This window comes from Alosa alosa, chromosome 20 (genome assembly GCF_017589495.1).
Source record: "Alosa alosa isolate M-15738 ecotype Scorff River chromosome 20, AALO_Geno_1.1, whole genome shotgun sequence".
Lineage (NCBI taxonomy): Eukaryota > Metazoa > Chordata > Actinopteri > Clupeiformes > Clupeidae > Alosa > Alosa alosa.
In genome coordinates this window covers 28,992,156-29,015,681 of record NC_063208.1, presented here as the reverse complement: position 1 = coordinate 29,015,681, position 23,526 = coordinate 28,992,156, and the positions used below count along the sequence as shown (strand labels likewise).

Genomic DNA, 23,526 nt, shown 5'->3' with positions numbered 1-23,526 from the left:
AAATGATTTCACCCATTGTGTGCTAGTATGCCTACCCCTAAGTGGGGGCGGTAACCTTTATGACGATTGTATCTACTGAACCCACAACTTTTCTGCCTACTGCATGCTAGCCCAGCTCCTTAACCACTACACTACCACCGTCCCAACTGTGATTTAAAAATAAAAACTGTCTTTCTATTTCTAGGATGAAGATCAAGAATGCTCAAGCTATTGTCCACAATGTTCTTGAGTGATCGCAGGTTATACAGAATAAGCTTGATTTTGACATACTGTTGACATACATTGATTTTGACATACTGTTACTGTTGGTGCAGGTATTCGCTAGCATGGATATTGGATTAACAATGTATTTGTGAAAATTATATTTACGTGTGAAAATTATAACGCTAGCCTATCAAAAAGGAAGTCAACACTCAAATTAACATAAATAGCAAGAATGAGCCCAGTTGGGGAGTCCCAGTCAGTTTTTGTACACACCGCAGAATACATAATTAGGTGCTCTTTACGCTTCCCCTCCCATCTCTTTACGCTAAACTCCCGCTTTCTCCTTGACCCTCCCATGGATGCATAATATGCATGACACGGAAAAGCGCAATTTGCCATGTTCAGCTCCCAGCAGTCGCGCTTTTTCCCTCAGTGCTGCCTGTTTGTACATACCTCGCCATGATTTCACACGCTCGTTGCGAAACAAATGCGCCTGAAGTGGGCGCAAAAAGCGTTAGTACATCTGGCCCTCAGTCTCTTAATGAAAATTAACCTACAGCATAGATCAATCATTTAGTCACAAGATAAACAACCACCTTGTAATTTTTGGTTAGGCGCTCCAGACACCAACTGGAACTACCAAGGAACGACAAGTGCGACTGCCCAGAGGCAATAGTTCAAACCACCAAACTTTTTGTGATTGAGACGTCTACTTTTTCTAGAAACACCAAATCCAATAATGACGGAGCGAACTACAAAGGTTGCGATGGAGGTTAGCCAACTACACTTTCTAGAAACGCACCCCTGAACATGTTCACAGTTCACAGTAATGAGATGACAGAAATATACATCTCTTCTTTATGTGTACCAAAAGAAGAAGATGGACATATGCCAAGTCTGATAGCAGTTGGCATGTTTAAAAGCAACAGATATTGACATAAGATTGGGGAGTAAAACAGATGTAGACATCACGCAGCATTGTTCATTACTGGTCCTTTTTTTATCTTTGTGTGTTAACCGTAAGAGAAAGTTGCTCATTTTATGTTTGGATAAAGTTCAACTTTACGGATCATCATATAATTCTGTAATGGAGAGCTTGTTTTGTTACACAAGCTTTCTCGAAATCTGAAAATGTCAAATGAAACTTTGGATGCAGTATCGTATATGAAATTGAAGTTTCTTGTTACGCAACAGTGTCAGAAAGTTAATGACAATACATAAAGAGTATTTTTTTTACTCAAGCTCTGCCTTTGTTCTGTCTGCTCAGGAACTGGTCTTATTTGGGTCCTACTTTCTATGACATAGGGATAAGGTCAGCAGTGACCAGACTGCTATTGTTTGTATTGTGTAACTGTGGCTGATTAAAACTAATATGTGAACAAGAATGTTTTCGGGTCTAGTGTTTGGTGTCTTCTGGGCTGTTTCTTCAAACAGAACACCTGGGAAAAGTAAGTGAAAACAGAGGAAAAGATGGCCAAGGGGTGGGGCAGAAGAGGAACTGGGAGACAGTGTTAGGGAAGAGGAGAAGAGTGAACACGCATGAGAGGAGGCAGAGTGCAAGAAGAGAGAAAGACAAGAAAGATGGAGGTGTGAGTATAAATGATGTAAATGGAAGCAAAGTGAAGATATCTGAATGGTGCTTTATCACGTTCCCTTTCATGTCCTCTTCTCATCCAGGCCTGATTCACAGTTCAGATCATACTGCACTGGGCTATCTGGTTTTAGCTCCAGAGTCTAAGAGAAAGATTTTGCATATCTGCATTTCTACCATTTAGTAAACAGAATTAATGATGATGTCTCTAGACAGCTGCCCTAAAGATAGAGTGAATACCCTTTTTTGCTTCCTCTCAAAGATTTGTTAAATCACTCATCAGAGTTAGGAGAAGATGGTAAACATTTAGAAGACGTGGGATGTCTGCTCATAACATAAGATGTTCTGAAGCTTGTAGAGAGTGACTTTAATTTGTTGTTGTTCCATGGGGCATACAGAGTAAATAACTCACCAATTCACACAAATATGTTACCATCTCTTGTACACACAAACACACATGATGCATACACACATAAAATCATCGGAGTGCAGGGAAATGTAGCCTATGCCCATCATGCTCTACAAAATCACAAGATTTTGTGGGAAGAAGAAGATGACTTCGGATAACAGAACAGTGCATTTTCATACACTAATTAATTGATAACATGAAAAATATTCTGTTAAAACAGATACAAAGTACTCCCCCCGCCCCCCAACCCAAAAAAAAAACCCTCTCTGCTGTTCCTTTCAAATAATTTAAAACCACCATCTGAAGGGTTTCTTTTGTGGTTTCCCTGGTAGGATGGTTCTTGTGTGCAGTTTGTGCATTTGTAAACCTCCCTCCAGATGCCTTATAGTGCTGGCAAGAGAGTTAGCAGCCTGGGCTTCTGATCCGAAGTGCAGCTGTTTGAGGGGTCCAGTCCGGACGTGTGCAGGGCCTCACAGTTCAACACAACGCAGGTTACAGGTACCACTCCTGAAATTAAAAAAAGAGGGTTGGAAGAGGTATAGAGGTACAGGTATAAAATGCCCATAGAATTATCATGCATTTCCCTACTATACTGCTGTGTGATATAATCAAAATCTATATCAGGTATTTTTTCTTATCTGTATGATATCATGATATATCACATTTGATGTAAATACAGCACAATTAAGACATTATACAAATAGCACAATGTGTGTACAGTACATAACAAACCAAATCATCAGAGATGGGTGGCACATAAACATTACACAAGTATAAAGGACAAAGTAAATGTACCTCCATTAGTAAGGAGTGGTGTACGTAAATATAGCGAAGGGATATTGGGCATCACAGGCCCGATGAAGTGATTAGGTTTTTAATGTTGTGGGGTCAAAGTTCAAGGTGCATGACATCTCAAGCTAGTTGAGGGATGTTCATGACTTGGCTTCTACCATCAAGAGTAGAAGCAAAAATAAAAAATGTAACGCTACATTAGGGGCAAATGATGAAATAGAACAATAATTATGTGTTATAAAATTCACTCTGAAATGAAAAAAATGAGTTTGGTTGCATTGAAAACTCAAGGGCTGTATCTGTAGTTCTGTCTTCTCAAACCGCAACACAAGATTGTGGATGGTTGTATCACAATTTTGGTTGCAGTTGAAGTATCATTACAGCCTTAATAGATGTTATTTTGCAATTGTTGCAAAGAATTGTTTTTCTGTAAGGATTGGCGTTGTATCCACAGATATAGAACCCAAAATCAGAAAAAGTTGGGACATTGTGTAAAATGCAATTAAAAACAGAATTTTCTAATCTGCAAATCTCGTAAACTCATATTTAACTGCAAAAAGGACGCAGAAAACATCAAACGTTCAAAATGACATATGACTATTTCATGGAAAATATATGTTCATTTAGAATTTGATACCAGCAACATGTTGAAAGTGATACAGAAATACCGCCGATCTTATCTGGCCCTGAGCTGGTTTAAAATGGACTGAGGCAAAGTGAAAAAAGGTCCTGTGGTGAGATCAATCAACATTTGCCGTTCTTTTTGGAAATCATTGCTTGACTAAATCTTGATTAAAGAGAAAAAGGGCCTATCCAACTTGTTATAGTGCTCAGTTCAAAACATCTATAGGGCGGCTAAGAGCAGTTTTTCAGTGGAATCATGCAAATAGTGATACAAGCACCAAGTTTGGCACAGTTGTTCTCTAGGGCATGCTAAAACAATTTGTCCAATTGGCCACTGGAAAATCCAAGATGGTGGCCATATTTTAAGATGGCCACCAAAATTTACCCTACTAAATGGTTTTCTTATAGAAATGCATGTACTGGCTCAATTTCACCAACGGTAACAGACAGGGGAGGATCCAAGGAACAGTACCTCATTTTTGAAAATCGGGCATACGCGTCAAAAGTTAGGCTACATGCATTAACACAACATCCAAAAAGCCAAATAGCATGTTTGTGAATGCAGTTTGGCTTTGATACATGAAAGTGTTGTTGAGATGATTTTCCTGTTTGGAAAATTGCAGTCATCTAACTCACAATTCCCTTCCTTGTAGCATTCCTTTCTGCATTTCACAGTGGTGAGAAGTTCACCTTGTCTAAATAGCAATTCTATTTCCTTATTAGCTACACACTTGAGGTTGGAGATATTTAGGCACATCAAGTTTCCACATCTGGACCCTCAAGATACATAGCCTTATGATTCTTTTATTCAGTTCTGCACTGGACTTGAATTAGGAACCTCGGCTCTGTCGGTCGCTTTGGATAAGCATCAGCTAAATGACTAAATGTAAATTCTAATCACACTACATGAACTTGTATACTGTATACTATGTGGTATCACAGGGGCCAAATTGTATACATAGTCTTTTACTATATAACAGTACCTCATTTTTGAAAATCGGGCATACGAGTCAAAAGTTACATGCATTAACCCTTTCGTGCCCGTGCCGAACATTCCATTTTTGGTGCTGGATGACCTCCTTACACAAAAAAACTTATTTCTTGAGTATAATACATACCATCAATGGGATATACATACCATTGTAATCAGAAGGGTCAGTTCTATCAAATGATGTAAAATACATATGGTAATGTTGATATAGTAATGAACAGTCTTTGAAAATCCTCTCCAAATGTATAGTGAAGTTCATTCGCATAAAAATGAATTTTCATCATATTTCTATACGAGATAGAGAAAAATTAGTGTATGACATGTTCAGCAAGTTGTGGGCTATTTAACAAAAGAGACTGAATTGGAATATCATTAACCTTTCAAAAGTTATGATAAATTACGTGATAAGTGTAAAAGAATGCAGAAAACGGGATTTCGAATGTTGACAGAATTCACATTCTCTTTCTCACCAAAAACATAAAAGTATGCATAAAAACTAATAATGAAGTCAGACAATGGTTTAGATTTATTTGGTCCATAAGAATAAACCATTTATTTGTATATAAGCAAATGCTACAGTCAACAATAATGATATATAAAAGAAAAACATGTACCTTACCAGTAATACAGAAAGTAAGTATACTATATATTTATTGAAGATCAATTCTGAATAGAGACATAGAATACATTTGATTCAACAGATACTTCCTTATATAAATTACTGTAATATGAAAATGATATACATCTATAAAATGTATTATTTATGAAAAGCTAGGAATACAATCAACTTCAACATCACTCAAAAATCAATGTGTCTAAACATTTGAAAGTGGATTACATAGAACAAGCCTGTTAAGAATAAACACACACACACACACACACACACACACACACACACACACACACACACACACAGAGGAGGATAGGGAAAGGTGGGGTGGGGAACCTGAAGGTTAAACACAGAAGACCTATGACTCATAACGAAACGCATCCCCTTCTGTAGAATGCCAAATCTGACAGCAATTTTGTTTACCAAAAAAAACAGTCACCTACTGCTAAACTCCAGGCCATACAAGCTACTTTAGTGTTATTATGTATTGTTTTTATAACAAAGCCAACATTTTTTCTCTGGCTCCTGCTGTACAGGAATATGTACTTGATGAAAAGACGACAGAGTAGTAGTTGGAGCAGCTGAATGCGAGGCTGAAATTTTGACGGAAATGCCTGCCAGCTGTTGTGATAGATTTTCGCCAGTCTTTCTGGCTGTAGCTACCAAACCTAGGTTCAACACCAGATTCTGCATAGCCAAACTTGAAATAATAAGAAACTACTGACAACAGCAATGTCAATGGAGAAAAAGTGTACACAATATGTATTTCTCATTTGGTCAACGCTCCCTGATCCCTTCAGAGACTTGGTTCCCTAGTAGCAATGAATATTAGGGAGGGAAGTGAAGTCCCATGTCAATGATCAATCCCAGAAAACTATGAAACTCTTCTGGGGTCTCTTCGTCTCATGCCCCTGCATACGACGGCCTACTAAGCACAATCTCCCACCCGTTCCGGTTGGTAAAACCATATATGCCTGGGACAACAACATATAAAAAACAACATAACAAGTCTATTTCACAGTGTTTTAGTGGCAGTCTACACCACCCTACGCACGCCACCTAAATCTTTACCTTCTTCCTCCATCCTCACATGGTCTTCAACATTGTGAGCGCAAGCTCATCAGCAGTCAGCTAGCTCATCAGCAGTCAGCTACCTCTTCAGGCCTGCAAGGAGGTCTGTGTAGGTCTTGTCATCCTCCATCTGAAACAACAGTAAAATCATACAAATGTAATACATTTATTCATTTAAAAAATAAAATCACAAAACTACAGATGCGTGCGTGTGTGCACATACATACACAAGAAAAGGTAGCCTAAACTATTAAGGCATTCTGAGTAACTCAAAAATATTGTATGAAAGTATGAAAAGTCATTTTATTACACATGGGTTTAGCTACCCTAAATCTGATTGCCTGGCTGGCATTAAGATAAAGACAGATTACATTTCACCTAGTAACTAACTGCTTAAATGCAATAATGACATTTCTGACATAATATGTGATTTCACATCATGTTTTCTATAACTACATTGAGAAGAGTAGAATATCAAGTCATGCCATCTTAGAAAATGTTGAGACAAGCACGTCTAATGTTTGTCATTTAGAAGTTAGCAAGGTAAAACAGTTCACTACAAACTGCCTAGCGAGGTAACCAGTGGTGGACGAAGTACACAAATCCTGTACTTGAGTGAAAGTAGAGATACACATGGTCAAATGTTACTCCATTAAAAGTAAAAGTCCTCCTTTTACATTTCCACTTGAGTGGAAGTACAAAAGTACTTGCCTTCAAATGTACTTAAGTATCGAAAGTAAAAGTCTTGAAATGTGTTATGACTAATACAGTTGCATTTGCTATTGTTGAAATGATTCGGCACAGACATAGGCATTCATTAAGCCTTTCTCCTCCATTCAAGGACAAAATCAGCTAATAATTGTTGTATGTAGAAAGAACTAAAAACAAGCTAATGTGATATCTTATCTTACATATTTCAAAGTAACCACATTTTTCTTTGTTGAATGCTTTACAATTTCAGACCAAATCAAGATGTTTCCTTTTGTGTTTGATAGTGTCAGATTGTCTGTCATTGTCTATCATTTGCTCGATGGCGTCAAGAGGCTAGTTATGCTAACATCAATATTGTGAAAAGGGGTCAACAAGGTACAGTAAATAGTGGATAATAACATAGGTTAGGCAACACCATTATTTAAAGCCTAGCTCGCTTAATAGAAAATATACATGTAACACATGTATTTGGACAGTCTTTTTTCCAAAAGGAACTTCAGCTGTACTTCAGCTGTCACAAAATGTAGTGGAGTAAAAAGTAAGATATTTGGCCTCAAAATGTACTGGAGTAAAAGTAAAAAGTTTAATAAAATTGAAATACTGAAGTAAAGTACAGATACGTGAAAAAGCGACTTAAGTACAGTAATTGAGTAAATGTACTCAAGTAATGTCCACCACTGGAGGTAACAACCCGAGGAGAGGCAATATGTATATATAATTAGCACAACATTTCTGACAGAATCCGTGATTTCACATCTTGTTTTCTACTACATATTGAGAGGAGTAAAAATATCTCTCAACTTATTTCATGTAAGAGAACGCAACTTAGAAATGCGGCGCCCATTGATTTATTCAGCTTTGGTATGCTATACTGACTTGCCAATATAATGCTTACCTAACAAGCAAATTGGTACTAGAAAACAAACTTACTTACAGGTTATATACTAACAGGTTTTTAAATGAAATTGTCAAATGAAAATAACTGATATCAGGGGCGGTTCTAGGGGAGGGGCCACAGGGGCCCGGGCCCCATCTGAAATCTCATTGTACTGTACCGTCAATCATCAATAAGTGTCAAACTTGTTGAGAACGACGATCAGAGATGCAATTCCATTCCCAAACAACTGGTGGCAGTAATGCACCTATGAAGCTTGAAAGCTAAAGCCATAGGTGCCAACTCTCACGCATTGGCCGTGAGACACACGCATTTGATTGGTTTCACACACTCACACGCCACACCCCCGGTCGGTCAGATGCCTGAAAAATGAGTTTAGCCTATCTATAGATCTACCTGTTGAGCCACGGTTATGCTTTCAGAGACGGTGAGAGGGTTCAAGAGCACCCCCTGTCTGTGAAATTTTATACATTTTCTCTCATTTGCGATGCTACTTCAGAAGCCGTCCCAGACGCATTCCCCCCGCATTTCCCCTGCTTCAGGTATGCTTTGAGTATTATTGAGTATTTTTCACGCTGAAGTGTCAACCTGGTAGGTCAAATACCTGGCAGATGAGGTTCAACTAAACTAAACCTATACATATGATATTACACATCAGGTGAACGTACGGAATCTAAGCTATTATTAGCGCCAAGTTGCTGTGATATATGGTTCGCGAGAAAATTAACATTGAACCGACGTGCAATTTAGGCTAATCATATTAGACAGTTTTCTGTGAATATCTCGAGAACCGTAGGGCCTAGGAGGTCCACCTTTTTTATGTATGTTGGTCTTAAGGGGGCATGTCCCATTACCACTTATTTCATGTATAGCGCCACCTAGTTAAAAAATAAAAAGCAAAAAATTAGGTGTTTTCATCACAATATCTCTGGCTGACAAAGTCAAAACTGCACAAAATTAAAAGTGTAGGGATCATTATGACATCCTCCGAATGCATGCCAAGTTTTGTGTACTTTCGTTCATGGGGGGCCTTACAATAAAATCATTTATGTGTACATTTAGTGACGTACACCAACAAGGATTCCCGACACTGAAAGACCGGGTACACAAAACTTGGTGGGCATGTACCCCCCACATGGATAGCATGGAACCGTCATTTTTTCGTTTTGATCTGTAGCCCCCCCGCTGGACTGGACCCCCCAAAAGGAGGGTAGGGCAGACACAGTTCTCTGTGAATATCTTGAGAACTGTAGGGCCTAGGAGGACCATTTTTTTCTGTATGTTTGCCTCCAGGGGTCTTGTTAACCCATTTCATGTGCACACATGTGCACAAACAGATACACACACACACACACACACACATACATTCACAGTAATCATACGTATGACACATACTCACACAGTAGACATATGTACGCTTGCATGCACAGGCACATACGCAGGTACCCACACAAGCACACACACACACACTCACACACACACACACACACACACACACATCCTCGCTCTGCTCCACACTGACCTCGGTCTAGACTAGCCAGCCCTCTACCACAAGGCCAGCTCGATCCAAACATTCTCATCCATGGCTAAATGATACCCTCCGATCGAGCGCACTCAAACCTGGAGCCATGGAGAGGAGGAAATGGCACAAATCCAAACTAGCTTGACCACCTCAAAACTACCAGACACTTCTGACCTCCTTCAGCCAGCATCACTGCTGCTAAGACTGCTTTCTTGCCAATGACAAAATCAATACGCCACAGACACTGAAAACTTTTCAACCTTCAAATCGCCACCAACCCTCAACTGCCTCCTCCTCCATCCAGCCCACTGCAGACACCGCCATTTTTTTACAAACAAAGTGGCGGCAATCAGCAGTAGCCTCTATATGCCCACCAACGATCTGGCTCAGATACCCCCACCCTTACAACCTCTAGGGACTGCTGGAACATCTTTTCAGCATTCACGCCTCTCCTCGGTGAATGAAGTGTCCAGACCTTGACATGCAGCCGCTCCTACCACATGCTCGCTGGACCCTATACTCACGAGCCTACTTCAGTCCACATCAGCCCGACCATCGCCTCCAGCTATCACACATGTGATCACGCTCACACCTCCGCACATTTCCAACAGCTGCTCAGTCAGTCTGCACACCGCCATTTAAGAAAGCTTCTCTCAACCCTGCTCAAGTCGAACTACCGCTCTTGTTCACTACTGCCTTCCTATCCAAAGGCATTGAACGAGCAGCTCCAAACAGGTCTCTGACTTCCTTTCACAGAACAACCTTCTGGATCCAAATCAGTCTGGGTTCAAAAGCTGCCACTCTACCTAAACGCCTGCTGTCTGTAACAGAAGCCTTTAAAAGAAGCTAGGGCGACCGCCGGGTCATCAGTACTCATTCTGCTTGACTTATCGCCTTGACACACGGGCATCACTCAGATCCTTCTTCTACTCGCTGACATGGGAATCTCCGTTCTTGCTCTTCCTGATTTGAATCTCTACCTCACAGGACGCTGTTTAACGATCAGGCTTGGCCAATATCTGCACCTCACTATCTAACCAATAGGTCCCCCCAGGGACTGCAAGGCCCTCCCTCTTTGCTATCTACACCACCTCCTTGGGACAGATTATCTGTCAAGACGGCTTCTCATACCACTGCTATGCAGACGACACACACAGCTCTATCTGTCCTTTCCACCTGATTTGACCCCCCTGGTTTCAGCACGATCTCGGATTTTCAGACATAGCTAAGGCTGATGAAGGCACACCACCTCCAGCTGAACCTCTCAAAGACTGAACTGTTGGTCATCCCAGCCAAAACCTACCATACACCACGACATCAACATCAAATTTGACTCCCGTCTGTTTCCACCGACCAGGACTGGGTAAGAAATCTAGAGTTGTTCTGAACCAACCAAACTTCGGATCATGTTGCCTCATCGCCCGGCATGCCGCTTTGCACTCTACAACACACGGAAAATCAGGACTTACTTGACTCAAGATGCTACCCAACTCTGACCAGGCACTGTCATTCACCCACCCGACTACTGCAATGCCCTCCTGACAGGTCTCCCAGCCCGCGCAGTGAAACCACTCAGATGATCCAGAACGCCGCGCCGCCCTGGTCTACAACCAACCCAAAAGGCACATGTTACCCCGCTGCTCATCCAGCTACACTGGCTACCATGGCGGCCCGCATCAAATTCAAGTCTTAACGCTAGCTCATGTGCAGTCTCCGGTTCTGCTCCCACCTACTTGAATGCCCTCATACAGACTTACACTACCTAGACTGCTGCGCCCTCTGATTTAACGACGCCCAGCTCTACCACCGCACGCCAAGCCAATCCAAACTTTTCATCTGTTGTTCCTCACAGAACACACTGCCAGTTCCTTGAAGTGCAGGGACATCTCTTTCCACTTTCAAAAACTCCTGAAGACCCAGCTCTTTAGAGAACACCTACCATAGCAACACTCAATAAGTCTTTTACTGATCCTAGCACAACATAAACATAACACAAACAATGAAAATTTCTCAGAATTATGAACAGGCAAGATGGAGGTGGGGTTGTATAAAATGAATTTTACATGTGAAATCTAAGTATAAGTATATGTACTCTTTTGATCCCGTGAGGGAAATTTGGTCTCTGCATTTAACCCAATCCGTGAATTAGTGAAACACAGCACACAGTGAGGTGAAGCACACACTAATCCCGGCGCAGTGAGCTGCCTGCAACCACAGCGGCACTCGGGGAGCAGTGAGGGGTTAGGTGCCTTGCTCAAGGGCACTTCAGCTGTGGCCCACTGGTCGGGGCTCGAACCATCAACCCTCCGATTACAAGTCCAGAGTGCTAACCAGTGGGCCACAGCTGAAGTGGGCAGCTGTGGCCCACTGGTTGGGGCTTGAACCAGCAACCAAGTCCAGAGTTAACCAGTCCAGAGCTGCCCCCTAACCAGTGGGCTTGTTGTCTAGCAGATACCAGTGAGAATTTATAATGTTTAGAGACAGTTAGAATCATATAGGCCTTTCAGCGTGATTTCTTTTTGTGGAAAAAATGTGCTGGACTGGGCGGCGGTCATATTTTGTACTGCTCTGCGGTACATCTAGTTTTCATAATCTTTGTTCAGTGAACACATACAACTGTCAGTTTGTTAGCTAACAGAAATTTCGTGAATATGATGTTCAGGCCTATAAACTATAAGTTTACCTGCAAACCTTAACTTCTTGTCTAAGTAGTTAGTGCAGTGGTCACAGGCAAGGGCTGGCACGTGGGAGACTGGGGTTTGATTCCTGAATGATGCATTTTGGAGTGAGTGTGCATGTGTACCAACGTCTCTGGAGAGAAGGTGCGCAATTTGAATAAGAAATCGGTTCTCAAACGGAAGTTTTGATTGCAACAATTAGCTAGTTCATGCACCAGGGTGTAAATGACCAATATATTATCTTAAATAAACTAGCTGAATAACACAGGTGACCACTTCTGCATAATGTAATGGAGTGCTGAAATGTCAACACATTTTTTAACATTTCTGAACTGTGAAATGTAGCATATGTTTTTGTGGTTGTGAACTTATTGCAATATCACCTAACTATTCCACCTGTGTGTGCATGGTTATAATTCTGAAGTGCAAAATAGCTTAGGCTACAGCACAAATATTTCCATAAAAATAAGCAAGTCTGACCTCTGAATTTATTTTGAAAGTGCACTTGATTGATGCATTTAAAAGTTAAAATATACAAACATTTCTTAAATTCTTACAAAACAGCCACCCACTTTTTAAAATTGTTAGTTTGGACCCCCTCACTTTTGCTGTGCGAAATACCAGTGCTGTTTTCAGCATCTGTTTAGTGCTTCGTTGTCATTTTCATTGGATTCACGGTTTAGTTTGATATTTAATTTACTTTTGGACTGTTTGATTATATTGTTAAATGTTGGGACTGATGGGCACTGAAATCTGGGGAGGGATTTGATGATCACTATTACGTTCCATGTAGTTGAAAGAGTGTCGGGATTTCAAACAAACCATCGGCTTTCATGCGTTCATTGAACGTCTGCGGTGCTGTAATGCAAACCTTATTGCGTAGCCAAGTAGCCTATTGAGTTATTTTTAAATTATGCATGATTTACTTTTTATTAATTTCGTAGGCTGGCTTTATTTTGTTATATAGAAGTATCTAAATAACCTGTTAAAATGTACCAAAATTGAGGACCCCCATACCCCCTCTCTGAAATGTCCCACCCACTTTCACAATGCCTCCGACGCCCATGGGACTCCTAGTAGTAGGCTAGATCCCTTTGATACCAATGTTCATTTAACTCTGAGACCCTGGTCCCAGGGATGGATTACAGCACGGGCCTTCCGGGCCCAGACCCAGGGAACCAAGGTGTCAGGGGGCCCTGAATCCCAAGCCTTTGCATGGAATCATTGCCTCAATATCAACACATCAGGATATAGGCTATGAATCTGATTGAATTTGGTATTGGCCATCCCCAAAATGCTAGCCTGACGAGCCAGACCCACATTAAAACGTCCGCAGTGCTCAGTCCGAGGGGCGGGATAATCGGTTGTCTTTCAAATTCCCTCTGCACGCAATAGGACAGCACTGAGTCCCATGCCTTTTCCCACCAGCGGAGCTAGTTGGCTAGTTCAAACTTTTGCCATCTCAAAACAAGCTTAACTCGTGTCACACTGTTGGCCAACAGCAATATCCATCTTCTTTGTTTTCAAGTAGCAGGGAATTCAAGCCAAACCGTTGAAACTCTGCCATCAATCATTATGTTATGCCCCCCTAACGACTATAGACGATTTGATTGACTGATAGAAGTTTAATTTTTCGAGCTCACAAGCCAACGGAGAGTTGCTAGAATAGCCCTGGAAGCAAATGTAATTTGCTGCCGCTAGGGTGTGTCTAGATTTCTAAGCTACCAAAATGCACCAGAATACAGGAAATCACATCAAACAAATGAAAAAAAAAAACCTTCCACATATGCGACAATTAGTGGTGAGCCCTTCATACATGTGGGCCCAGGGCCCCGAAAGTTCATAATCCGTCCATGGCTGGTCCCTACATCTGAGAACCACTGATGTACGTTTTTTTTACTGTACGGTTTCCGCAGCAAAATTTTGGTTGGCCCCACCAAATCTGACTCCAAGGTTTTTTGAAAAGTTGGCAGCCCTGTAAAGCACACAGTGAATTGTAAAACTGGCTAACCAGAAATGTTTCTGCTAATGTTTAGAAACGATACATTTGGCTCACGGAAGTATCAGCTAACGTGAAGAACCGATACATTTGGCTAACGAAAGTATCAGCTAGAATTCTAACGTGAACCGATGGCAACGTGTCATCCTCCACAGACGTTTCTTGGTGAGTCACAAATCTCTATGTTGGTTATCATCATTATGTGAAAGGAAAGGGACGTTTATTTGTTGCTGTCACAATATGTTAAGTTTGTCAATTAAATTACGAAGCAGCAGCAAGCTTGCAGTGAACTGTTAACTGACTTAGTCAGTGAACTGTTAACATTAACTTAACGTTAGGTTACTTGAGTTGAGGTTTGATTGTTTGTTAGCATGCTGATAGATTGTATGTATGGAAAGGTAATTTATGAAGTGTTTGAAATGGTGTTATATGAAATGCAGAGAAATGGACATCCTGTTTGTTTGGGGTCCGAAATTAATAATATTACATGCGCTAGTGCGTGCGCCTTACCAAATGTAAGTAACGTCCGATTTTTTTTTGCTTGAGGAAAACGTTTGGCAGCTGCTAACATGAGAATGCCTAATAGCTAACGCTACGTTTTTGTAGTTAATGTGAGCTATCATTGCAAAGTTATTAACCACTATTCTGAGTTTATTTGATTCATGGGCTTCGCATGAATTCTGTCTCAAAGTGTTAGGACAAAGAGAGTTTCATTGAGATAAATTGGTTAAATTTTCTACTCTATTCACTCAAGCTTTATATGATTTTAAAAAATAATAACTGGTTTTATAGTTGCCAGACGACATGCTGAATACAAGCATGGATTTTGTGAAACCTACAGACTGGGATGGCGCAGGAGCTGACTTCAACCCACAGTCTTCAGAACCACCAGTCACCAAGCATAGCTGCTCCTAATGGTATGATGCTATTTCCTATTGCCACTACAGTGAGCATATTTTGTCATTCATTTTAAAAACGCCAGGTTGACAGTGGGTTATGAAAGTTAATAACAATTAAGTTACTTAAACTTGTTTCATTTTCTTCTCTCCAGACATTTCCCATTCTAGAGCAGATGGTTCTGTGCAACCTCTCCTAAACTGGTATTCCGCAAGATGCAGCACAGAAATAGGAAGAGGCCACTCAATGACTTCTGATACAAAGACTTCAAATGGTAGGAATAATCCATCTTTAGTGTTTTGCTACCCCTTCCGTAATTTTCGCTTTCAAATGACCCATCGTCAGTCTTCAAATCAGAATCAGGCTTTTCTAACTGGAAGCAAGACGGTGGCTTCAAAGACCATTCTAAATAAGTTGTTGAAAAAATTGTGTAAATATGATGTAGTTGTTGCTCACATGCTGTGTGTGTGTGTGTGTGTGTGTGTGTGTTTTAATGTACGCAAACTGGCAGTGAAAGTGTTTTTTCTTATCAACAAAAGGGGAAACAGTTTTATTGAACGAAGATTGTGTGTATGATTTCTGTTTAAAATATCAATGTATTTCCACTTAAGTGTCTATTATATTTTAGTTTTATATTGTGTTTTCAATGCACATTATAAATAAATGGAAAAATTGTTAAGAATTGTATTGGCTTTTTTGTTTTTTAGCATTTAGCATTCAAGTATTTGAAGAAGGTAAGACTGGTGAAAGGTATGCACCTTACTGCTGTGGTGTAGTCTAGTTAGCTGTAGTGGGTATACTGTGATAACCCCAAATATTAATACCTATCCTTGTCTGTTTTAAGTGGGTATACTGAGATGGTGATGCTTTTTAAGTGGGTATACCAGAGACTTTCTAATGAGGAGACACAGCACTCAAAAAATCCTCCATAGAAATGCATGGGGCTAGTTTGCCGTTGTCTACACATATCCCACCCCTTCCTCGGCAAAACGTCAACATGTGAATACATTGAGCCAATCATGTGGTGTGATGTGAATACATTGAGCCAATCATATGGTGTGTTGTGAAGACATCATGCCAATCATGTGTTGTGAACTCGCCGCTGGAGCAACATTGGTGTCGTGAAGCCTTGCGCATGCACATTTCTGCCGAATAGGATGCCCGATGAGTGCCCAAAAGCGCTGCAATATGGCCGCCGAAAGGGAGGGACTTGCCTAAAAGGACTTTGGGTATACTGCGTGATAGTCCTGCATATCACGTGAGACAACGGCCTCTGCCTTACTGAACAAGGGATTTTCTGTGTATGGATGTTGACCAGTTCTTGGCCCCTCAGTGTATGATGTGGCCCCTTTATGGCCCCTGTCTCAGAAAAAATTCTAGAACCGCCACTGACTGATATCAAAAGCAAACGAGAATACTGCAAGCAGTTCAGAGTAATGCAGCTAGCTAAAGTTACATGACGTTGCACTTAGCCCCCGCTATGCCATAATGTTGACGCTGATGAGAAAGCATATTACTGTCAAATAACATGATTTTATGACTACAAATTAAGATTAACCATAACTAGAAATGATGTAAAAAAATATATTATCTCAGTTTATCCAGCTGTGTGGTTTCCAGTCGAGGTAAACTCCAACGAAGTGCAGGTGGCATCTGGCAGTCCATGTCAAAATGTACGACTGAAGTGAAAAGTTTCACGACTCATCTTCAAGTATCCAAAACATTTCGCGCCATTAACCCCTTAACCAATCATATCAAATTGAAGCTTATGTTGTCAGCATTACGGAGAAGATTTCAGAAATAAAATCAGTCATTGGACAGCTGAGATATTAGATGATTGGTCATCGTTAAAATTTTAACGAAATTAGAACGGTCGGGCTTGTACACAACATCCAAAAACCCAAAAGGCATGTTTGCTGAATGCAGTGCCCCCTAGAGGGCAAAGGGCACCAAATGCGTTTTTGCAATGAACCCACCAGTCCACATATCAAGTTTGGTTTTGATATATGAAAGTGTTGTTGAGATGATATTCCTGTTTGGCAACATTGCAGTCATCTAACTTCAGACACAGACAACCCACACACGTACTGTACATACACACACACACACACACACACACACAGACGTACATACATATACACAGACTCACACACACACACACCGCACTTGCACAAATTTACATGTACATACACACACAGCCTACTCACACACACACACACACACATACACAGACAATCACCTTCACACACACACACACACACATACGAACAGGGATGGATTACTGCACGGGCCTACCGGGCCCAGGCCCAGGCCCAGGTGCCAAAGGGGTCAGGGGGCCCTGAAGCCCAAGCCTTTGCATGGAATCATTGCCTCAATATCAACAAATCAGGATGTAGGCTATGAATCTGATTGAATTTAGTATTGGCCATCCCCAAAATGCACCAGAATACAGGAAATCACATCAAACCAATTAAAAATGTTCTGGGGGAGGACCCCCAAACCCCCCCTCCCACATATACGACAATAAGTGGGGGCCCTTATCACATCTGGGCCCAGGGGCCCAAAGTTCATAATCCGCCCATGCATACGAACATTCTCAATGAACCACAATGACATCAGTAGATGGTACGGTGTTGAGTGTGTTTGAATTCCCTTCCTTGTAGCATTCCTTTCTGCATTCCACAGTGGGGAGAAGTTCACCTTGTCTAAATAACAATTCTATTTCCTTATTAGCTACACACTTGAGGTTGGAGATATTTAGGCACATTAAGTTTCTCATATCTGGAACCTCCTTGATGATTCTTTTACACCACTTTGCACAAATTTACATGTACATACACACACAGCCTACTCACACACACACACACACACACATACACAGACAATCACCTTCACACACACACACACACACATCCTAACAGGGATGGATTACTGCATCGGCTCATCGGGCCTACGGGCCCAGGCCCAGGCCCAGGTGCCAAAGGGGTCAGGGGCCCTGAAGCCCAAGCCTTTGCATGGAATCATTGCCTCAATATCAACAAATCAGGATGTAGGCTATGAATCTGATTGAATTTAGTATTGGCCATCCCCAAAATGCACCAGAATACAGGAAATCACATCAAACCAATTAAAAATGTTCTGGGGGAGGACCCCCAAACCCCCCCTCCCACATATACGACAATAAGTGGGGGGCCCTTAATACATCTGGGCCCAGGGGCCCAAAAGTTCATAATCCGCCCATGCATACGAACATTCTCAATGAACCACAATGACATCAGTAGATGGTACGGTGTTGAGTGTGTTTGAATTCCCTTCCTTGTAGCATTCCTTTCTGCATTCCACAGTGGGGAGAAGTTCACCTTGTCTAAATAACAATTCTATTTCCTTATTAGCTACACACTTGAGGTTGGAGATATTTAGGCACATTAAGTTTCTCATATCTGGAACCTCCTTGATGATTCTTTTATTCAGTTCTGCACTGGACTTGAATTAGGAACCTCGGCACAGATACACAATTATGATTTTGGCCTATTGATTATAATGTGGTTAATTGAAAGCTCTGTCGGTCGCTTTGGATAAGCATCAGATAATGACTAAATGTAAATGTAAATTCTTGACTGATTCTAAATTCTGATCACACTACATGAACTTGCATACTGTATACTATCACAACATCCAAAAAGCCAAAAGGCATGTTTGCTGAATGCAGTGCCCCCTAGAGCTCAAAGGGCACCACGTTGTATGTGTGTTTTCGCAGTGAATCCACCAGTCCACGTACCAAGTTTGGTTTTGATACATGAAAGTGTTGTTGAGATGATCTTCCTGTTTGGCAACTTGCGTACTCTATATTATTTGGTATCACAGGGGCCAAATTGAATTGTTTTTTACTATATAGTTTTAATAGGCTAAATGTTTGGGATTTTAAAAAAAAGCTGATTTGCAAAGAGCTTCCACGTTCCCTTGAAATAAATATTTTGAGTATTTTCAAAATACAAAAATACAGTATTTTCTTTTCATACATAATATGGTTACTGTTATTATTATTATTATTATTATTATTATTATAATTATTATTAATAATAATAATCAACAATACCCATAAGTAGTTTATATGTTTCACAATTAGCTCATAAACATAAGGTGCATTTTTGTCTCGACTGTGTCCCAGCTGTACCCATATGGAGTACAGTTGAGACAGTACCTGGTACAGTTGAGGCCCATTTTTAATGATGTATAGTTAACTAACCGTTTGTTGCAAAATTGAATAAATAAAAACATAGCAATTGTAAAGTGTTTGTAGTGCAAATTCATTAATTTAATTTACATTAGCGTTGGTTGAAAGGAATTATAGGCTACATCATGAACAAAATATGTGACACAGGAACAGATATGGCAAACAGTACAAATGGAATGTTCAGGTAATAACACTATCAATAAAATGTGTGTCTCAACTGTACCCTCACACATTTCTCTAGATTTTGCAATGACCTTACATGGCACAATGTCATGAAATATGCCAGTTTATAGAGCACAAAATAACGTTTGTGATGATACCAGTTATGTTTAACAGTCACATAAGGGTGATGAGTTCTTCATTGTGGAAGTTACTTGGTGAAGTGAAAATTTTAAGTTGAAAAAATACATTTTTGCGATATCTTTGGATCAGAGATACCTGCTTCTTTCAAATTTTCCATGATGAAAGAGGGCAGATATTTAAGGCGTCTCAACTGTACTCAGTCTACCTACATCTGTGTACACGTCAAAAGTAGGCCTATGCCTCTGGTAGGCTACATGTAATGTTTACACCTGAAGGCGTTTCTTTAGGCGTTTTGACCCTGTTTGCGTGCGATAGCCAGGAACACCTGTTCTGCTGGTCCGGATTGTAGGCTAGCCTACAGAAAAGTTTTTTTAACGCGTGAGTTGTTGAGAAAGGTGTCTATGATAAGGATGTGATGTTTGAAACTGACGCCTCAAATCAGCTCGATCCGTGTCGAGCTTTTGAAGCGCAAGTGTTTCAAAACACTGCTTCGAAATGTCTTTGAACCACTGGTTCAAAATGTCATGTGATGTGACCACGGCTAAGTGATTAATTTCACCTGTGTCGACAGCAAGCTGGTTCAAAGATTTAGAGTGGGGCATGTAACCGCTGTCACGCTATCCGGATTAATTCTTTGGTCGCCGTTATTTACCAATTTGCGGCTCCCATTGACTGCCATTGAACACATGTACTAAACAAAACGTCAATTATGTGGTTAAACTAACGCTGCTGACTTATGCCAGCAATCATTTCACTTTGATAATAAACTACATGGGACACAGCCGTGGCCCACTGGTTAGCACTCTGGACTTGTAACCGGAGGGTTGCTGGTTCGAGCCCTGACCAGTGGGCGGCATATGGCAAAGGCACCTAACCCCTCACTGCTCCCGAAGCGCGCCCGTTGTAGCAGGCAGCTCACTGCGCCCGGGGATTAGTGTGTGCTTCACCTCACTGTGTGTTCACTGTGTGCTGTTTGTGTTTCACTAATTCACCGATTGGGTTAAATGCAGAGACCAAATTTCCCTCACGGGATCAAAAAAGTATATATACTATACTTATACATTTTGGTACATTATATATAGGCCTAGAGCAGGAATAACGGAATTTGGCTTAAGCAGTGAGGAGAAATTGTATGCAAAGTGTCAGCCCCTAATACTGTGCCCATTGCCTAAATTTGTGGTCGTTTAATGTCGAATGTTCTTTTCTAGTAAATATAATGGGTTACATTACATATTTCAGGCCACTAGATGGCAGCATTTCACTGCATTTCGGACCTTTTCTGGATGTAAAAGCAAGCAGTAAAATGGCGTCATCTGGTGGACGTGCAGCGCAATAGCGCCATGAAATATTTATTTAACAGGAAGATACCTACCGTAACTCTTGTTTTTTCTTACTAATTATTCATGTAATCCCTCTGATATATTGTGTTTTTCTTTTTGAACTTTGTTTCTTTATAAATTGTGATGTAATATGAAGGTATGTTTTTGGATTGTAATTACTCACGGTAAGGTAACCTGTTTCACGTGTCTCATGGATAAGGGGAAATGCAGACCCCTAGAGATTGGCTCTGGGGAAATGCAAAGCACTCCCCGTCGCGGAAATTGGTAAATAGCAGTGAGTGGGCAACACTTGCCCAGGGGCACGGGACCAGTAAGGGGCCCTGGGCACAGTCAATATATTACTTTTGTCACATTACAAACGCAGTACTCACTTCCCTAATCATATGCAGGTGTAATAATGTTCTGCACCTTTTACTAAAGAATAAAGAAAATTTGAGACATCTGAGCTGCACCGGCGTCTCTCCTTCTCTCTAAAATATCTGTCCTGGCCTGGTTGCACCGGATTGTCGCCAATCATATAGAATACACCAAATATATTATTATTATTATTATTATTTTTACCATCGCTTTGGCGCCCCCATGGTTCTGTGCCCCTATGCGCCGCATATAGCGCATACCCACTTTTTGCGCCACTGGGCTAGGAAGTGGGGGGAGGGTATGGGATGACCAGAGCCGTCTTCGCTGTGCTATTCAGAAAGCATCTTCTATTGTCTTTCCAGGCGCACACAGCTCGTTACGTGGGAGCTTGCATACGACACCTTCCTTGAAATGCCTTGAAAAGGCTGTCGTTTGCACAATTTCATAAATAATCACCGGGACCGAAACAAACCTGACAACTTTTACCGGGTTTATCGCGTATTTTAACTTTTTCCTCGCTGTCATAGGAGGAGCTGCAGGGCCGTCGTAAGGGGGTGCGAGGCCCTGTGCGAACTTGACAGATGGTGCGAGGCCCTGTGCGAACTTGACAGATGACACACATGAACTTACGTGCATGAAATCATGCGATAGCTTACTTTACACATAGCCAAGGCTACCGTCGGTGCATTTTAGTAGTCTAGTCTAATAAGCTACACCAGCTTGTCTTTAAGAGGGGACATTGTATAGCCTATAACATTAGCTGAGTCACATATTTGGCCATATGGTGTTTATCATAGGCTACATCACGAAACCAAATAGTGTAACAAAGGCAAGCACTTTAACAGGGGAAATTAATTGGGCATGAATCATTGTGCTGAACGGTATGAGCAGAAACACACACGACATTCAAACTGTTGATAAGATGTGCACTATGGAAACTCGTCTGTAGGCTAACATTGGACAAATAAATGGCACTGACTCGCCATATCCTGACTAAAAAAACATTGTCTTGCTTTGCCGCAAACTCAGCAATGAAATCATAGGCCAGTTTGCAGGTAGCATAATGTCTTTTTCAATTCATAGAAGGGAGAGCCCAGTCTCTCCTGTGACATTGAGGTGCGCAGTTTTTAATAGTTTTTAATAGCCTGTTCAACTTCGAAAAGCTTCACCCGATGCCAGTCACTGATCGCAATTTAAAATGTCGGGAAGCTTCGTTCAGTCTTTTTAAGTTTTAAGTGCAGTAGCCTATCTGCCCCCTTTGGAATTATATCTCGAGCCTATTATAAGGTCCAGTGCGTTATGTCCTGGGATTCGGACGTACTCAAAAAGAAAAGAAACAACACTTGTTATGAGGAGCAATACGAGTCTGAACTCCGTGCCATTCAGACTCAACCCTCTTGTTGCTTTGGTATCTTTTTCGTTGTCGTTTGAACGTCGGCAAGCAGGCATGTTGCAGTTGGCAATTTAAGTGAAATTTCTACAGTAGGCCTACAACATGCAACATGCTTGTTAGGCTGGGCTACTGTCTTGTACAGGTAAATGTTCAACAATTGCTGGTGTGCAGGCTATAATCAATTAGCTAAATCATTTGTCCAGCTGTTTTAAAAAAAATCGTGCTACATTCAAACGCAAAAGGTGCTTTGATATCTTTTTCGTTTGAACGTCGGCAAGCAGGCATGCTGCGGTTGCAATGAATGAGGATAATTGGTTTTATCTGCGGATTTATTTTTTGCATTATTTTGAATATGACTCGCTCCAGTCTCAACAGCACGTCTACTTTTTCCACACGCATCTAAGTTCTAACACACATCCCCTCTTGCTTTCTCTCTTTCCATCCCTGCACACGGGGCTTTCTTAAAGGAGCTGCACCATTTTACAACAATTGCATCTACATTTTCATATTAGAATGTTTTGTCTGTTTAAGTGTAAGCTTAAACTACCGTGATCAATTTAAGTTCCAGTGCCCCCGCTGAAAGTCTCATGCGATTATCGTTACACTATCACATCTATAAGTAACCGTGACAAATAGGGTATAAGATATATAAACTCACGCTATTGTATTATCATATATGTCTAGTAATGGTTCACTGCGTCATGGAAGCAGTTAAGTCAAGTCGCATCAAAAATAGTAGTGGCAGAACTCCCAAGTGACACCTTGTGGTTGTTTGTGTCAACTGCAGTTTGTGCCATTTCTGCTGAGAAAATGGGGTGCGTGATTCATGAAGGAACCCGTCCAAACTTAACTGGGACCCACTGTACGCACAGAGCGAGGGCATTCATGTTTGTTAATGCCTGGTA

General features: G+C 41.0%; 1 protein-coding gene across 8 annotated transcripts in view; it reads left to right on the top strand.

Annotated features, from left to right (window-relative positions):
• The window catches only part of LOC125285176 (class I histocompatibility antigen, F10 alpha chain-like), a 101,771-nt gene that overhangs the window by 12,173 nt on the left and 66,072 nt on the right, over nt 1-23,526 (top strand). For 7 of the 8 annotated variants that reach the window (XR_007191995.1, XR_007191996.1, XM_048229477.1 and 4 more), the window contains one exon: nt 185-1,589. The exons of the other annotated variant lie outside the window; for it this stretch is intronic. The gene's annotated coding sequence lies outside the window, so the exon portion shown is untranslated. Of the gene's footprint in view, nt 1-184; nt 1,590-23,526 lie in introns of those variants that run through there. 8 annotated transcript variants of the gene reach the window in all.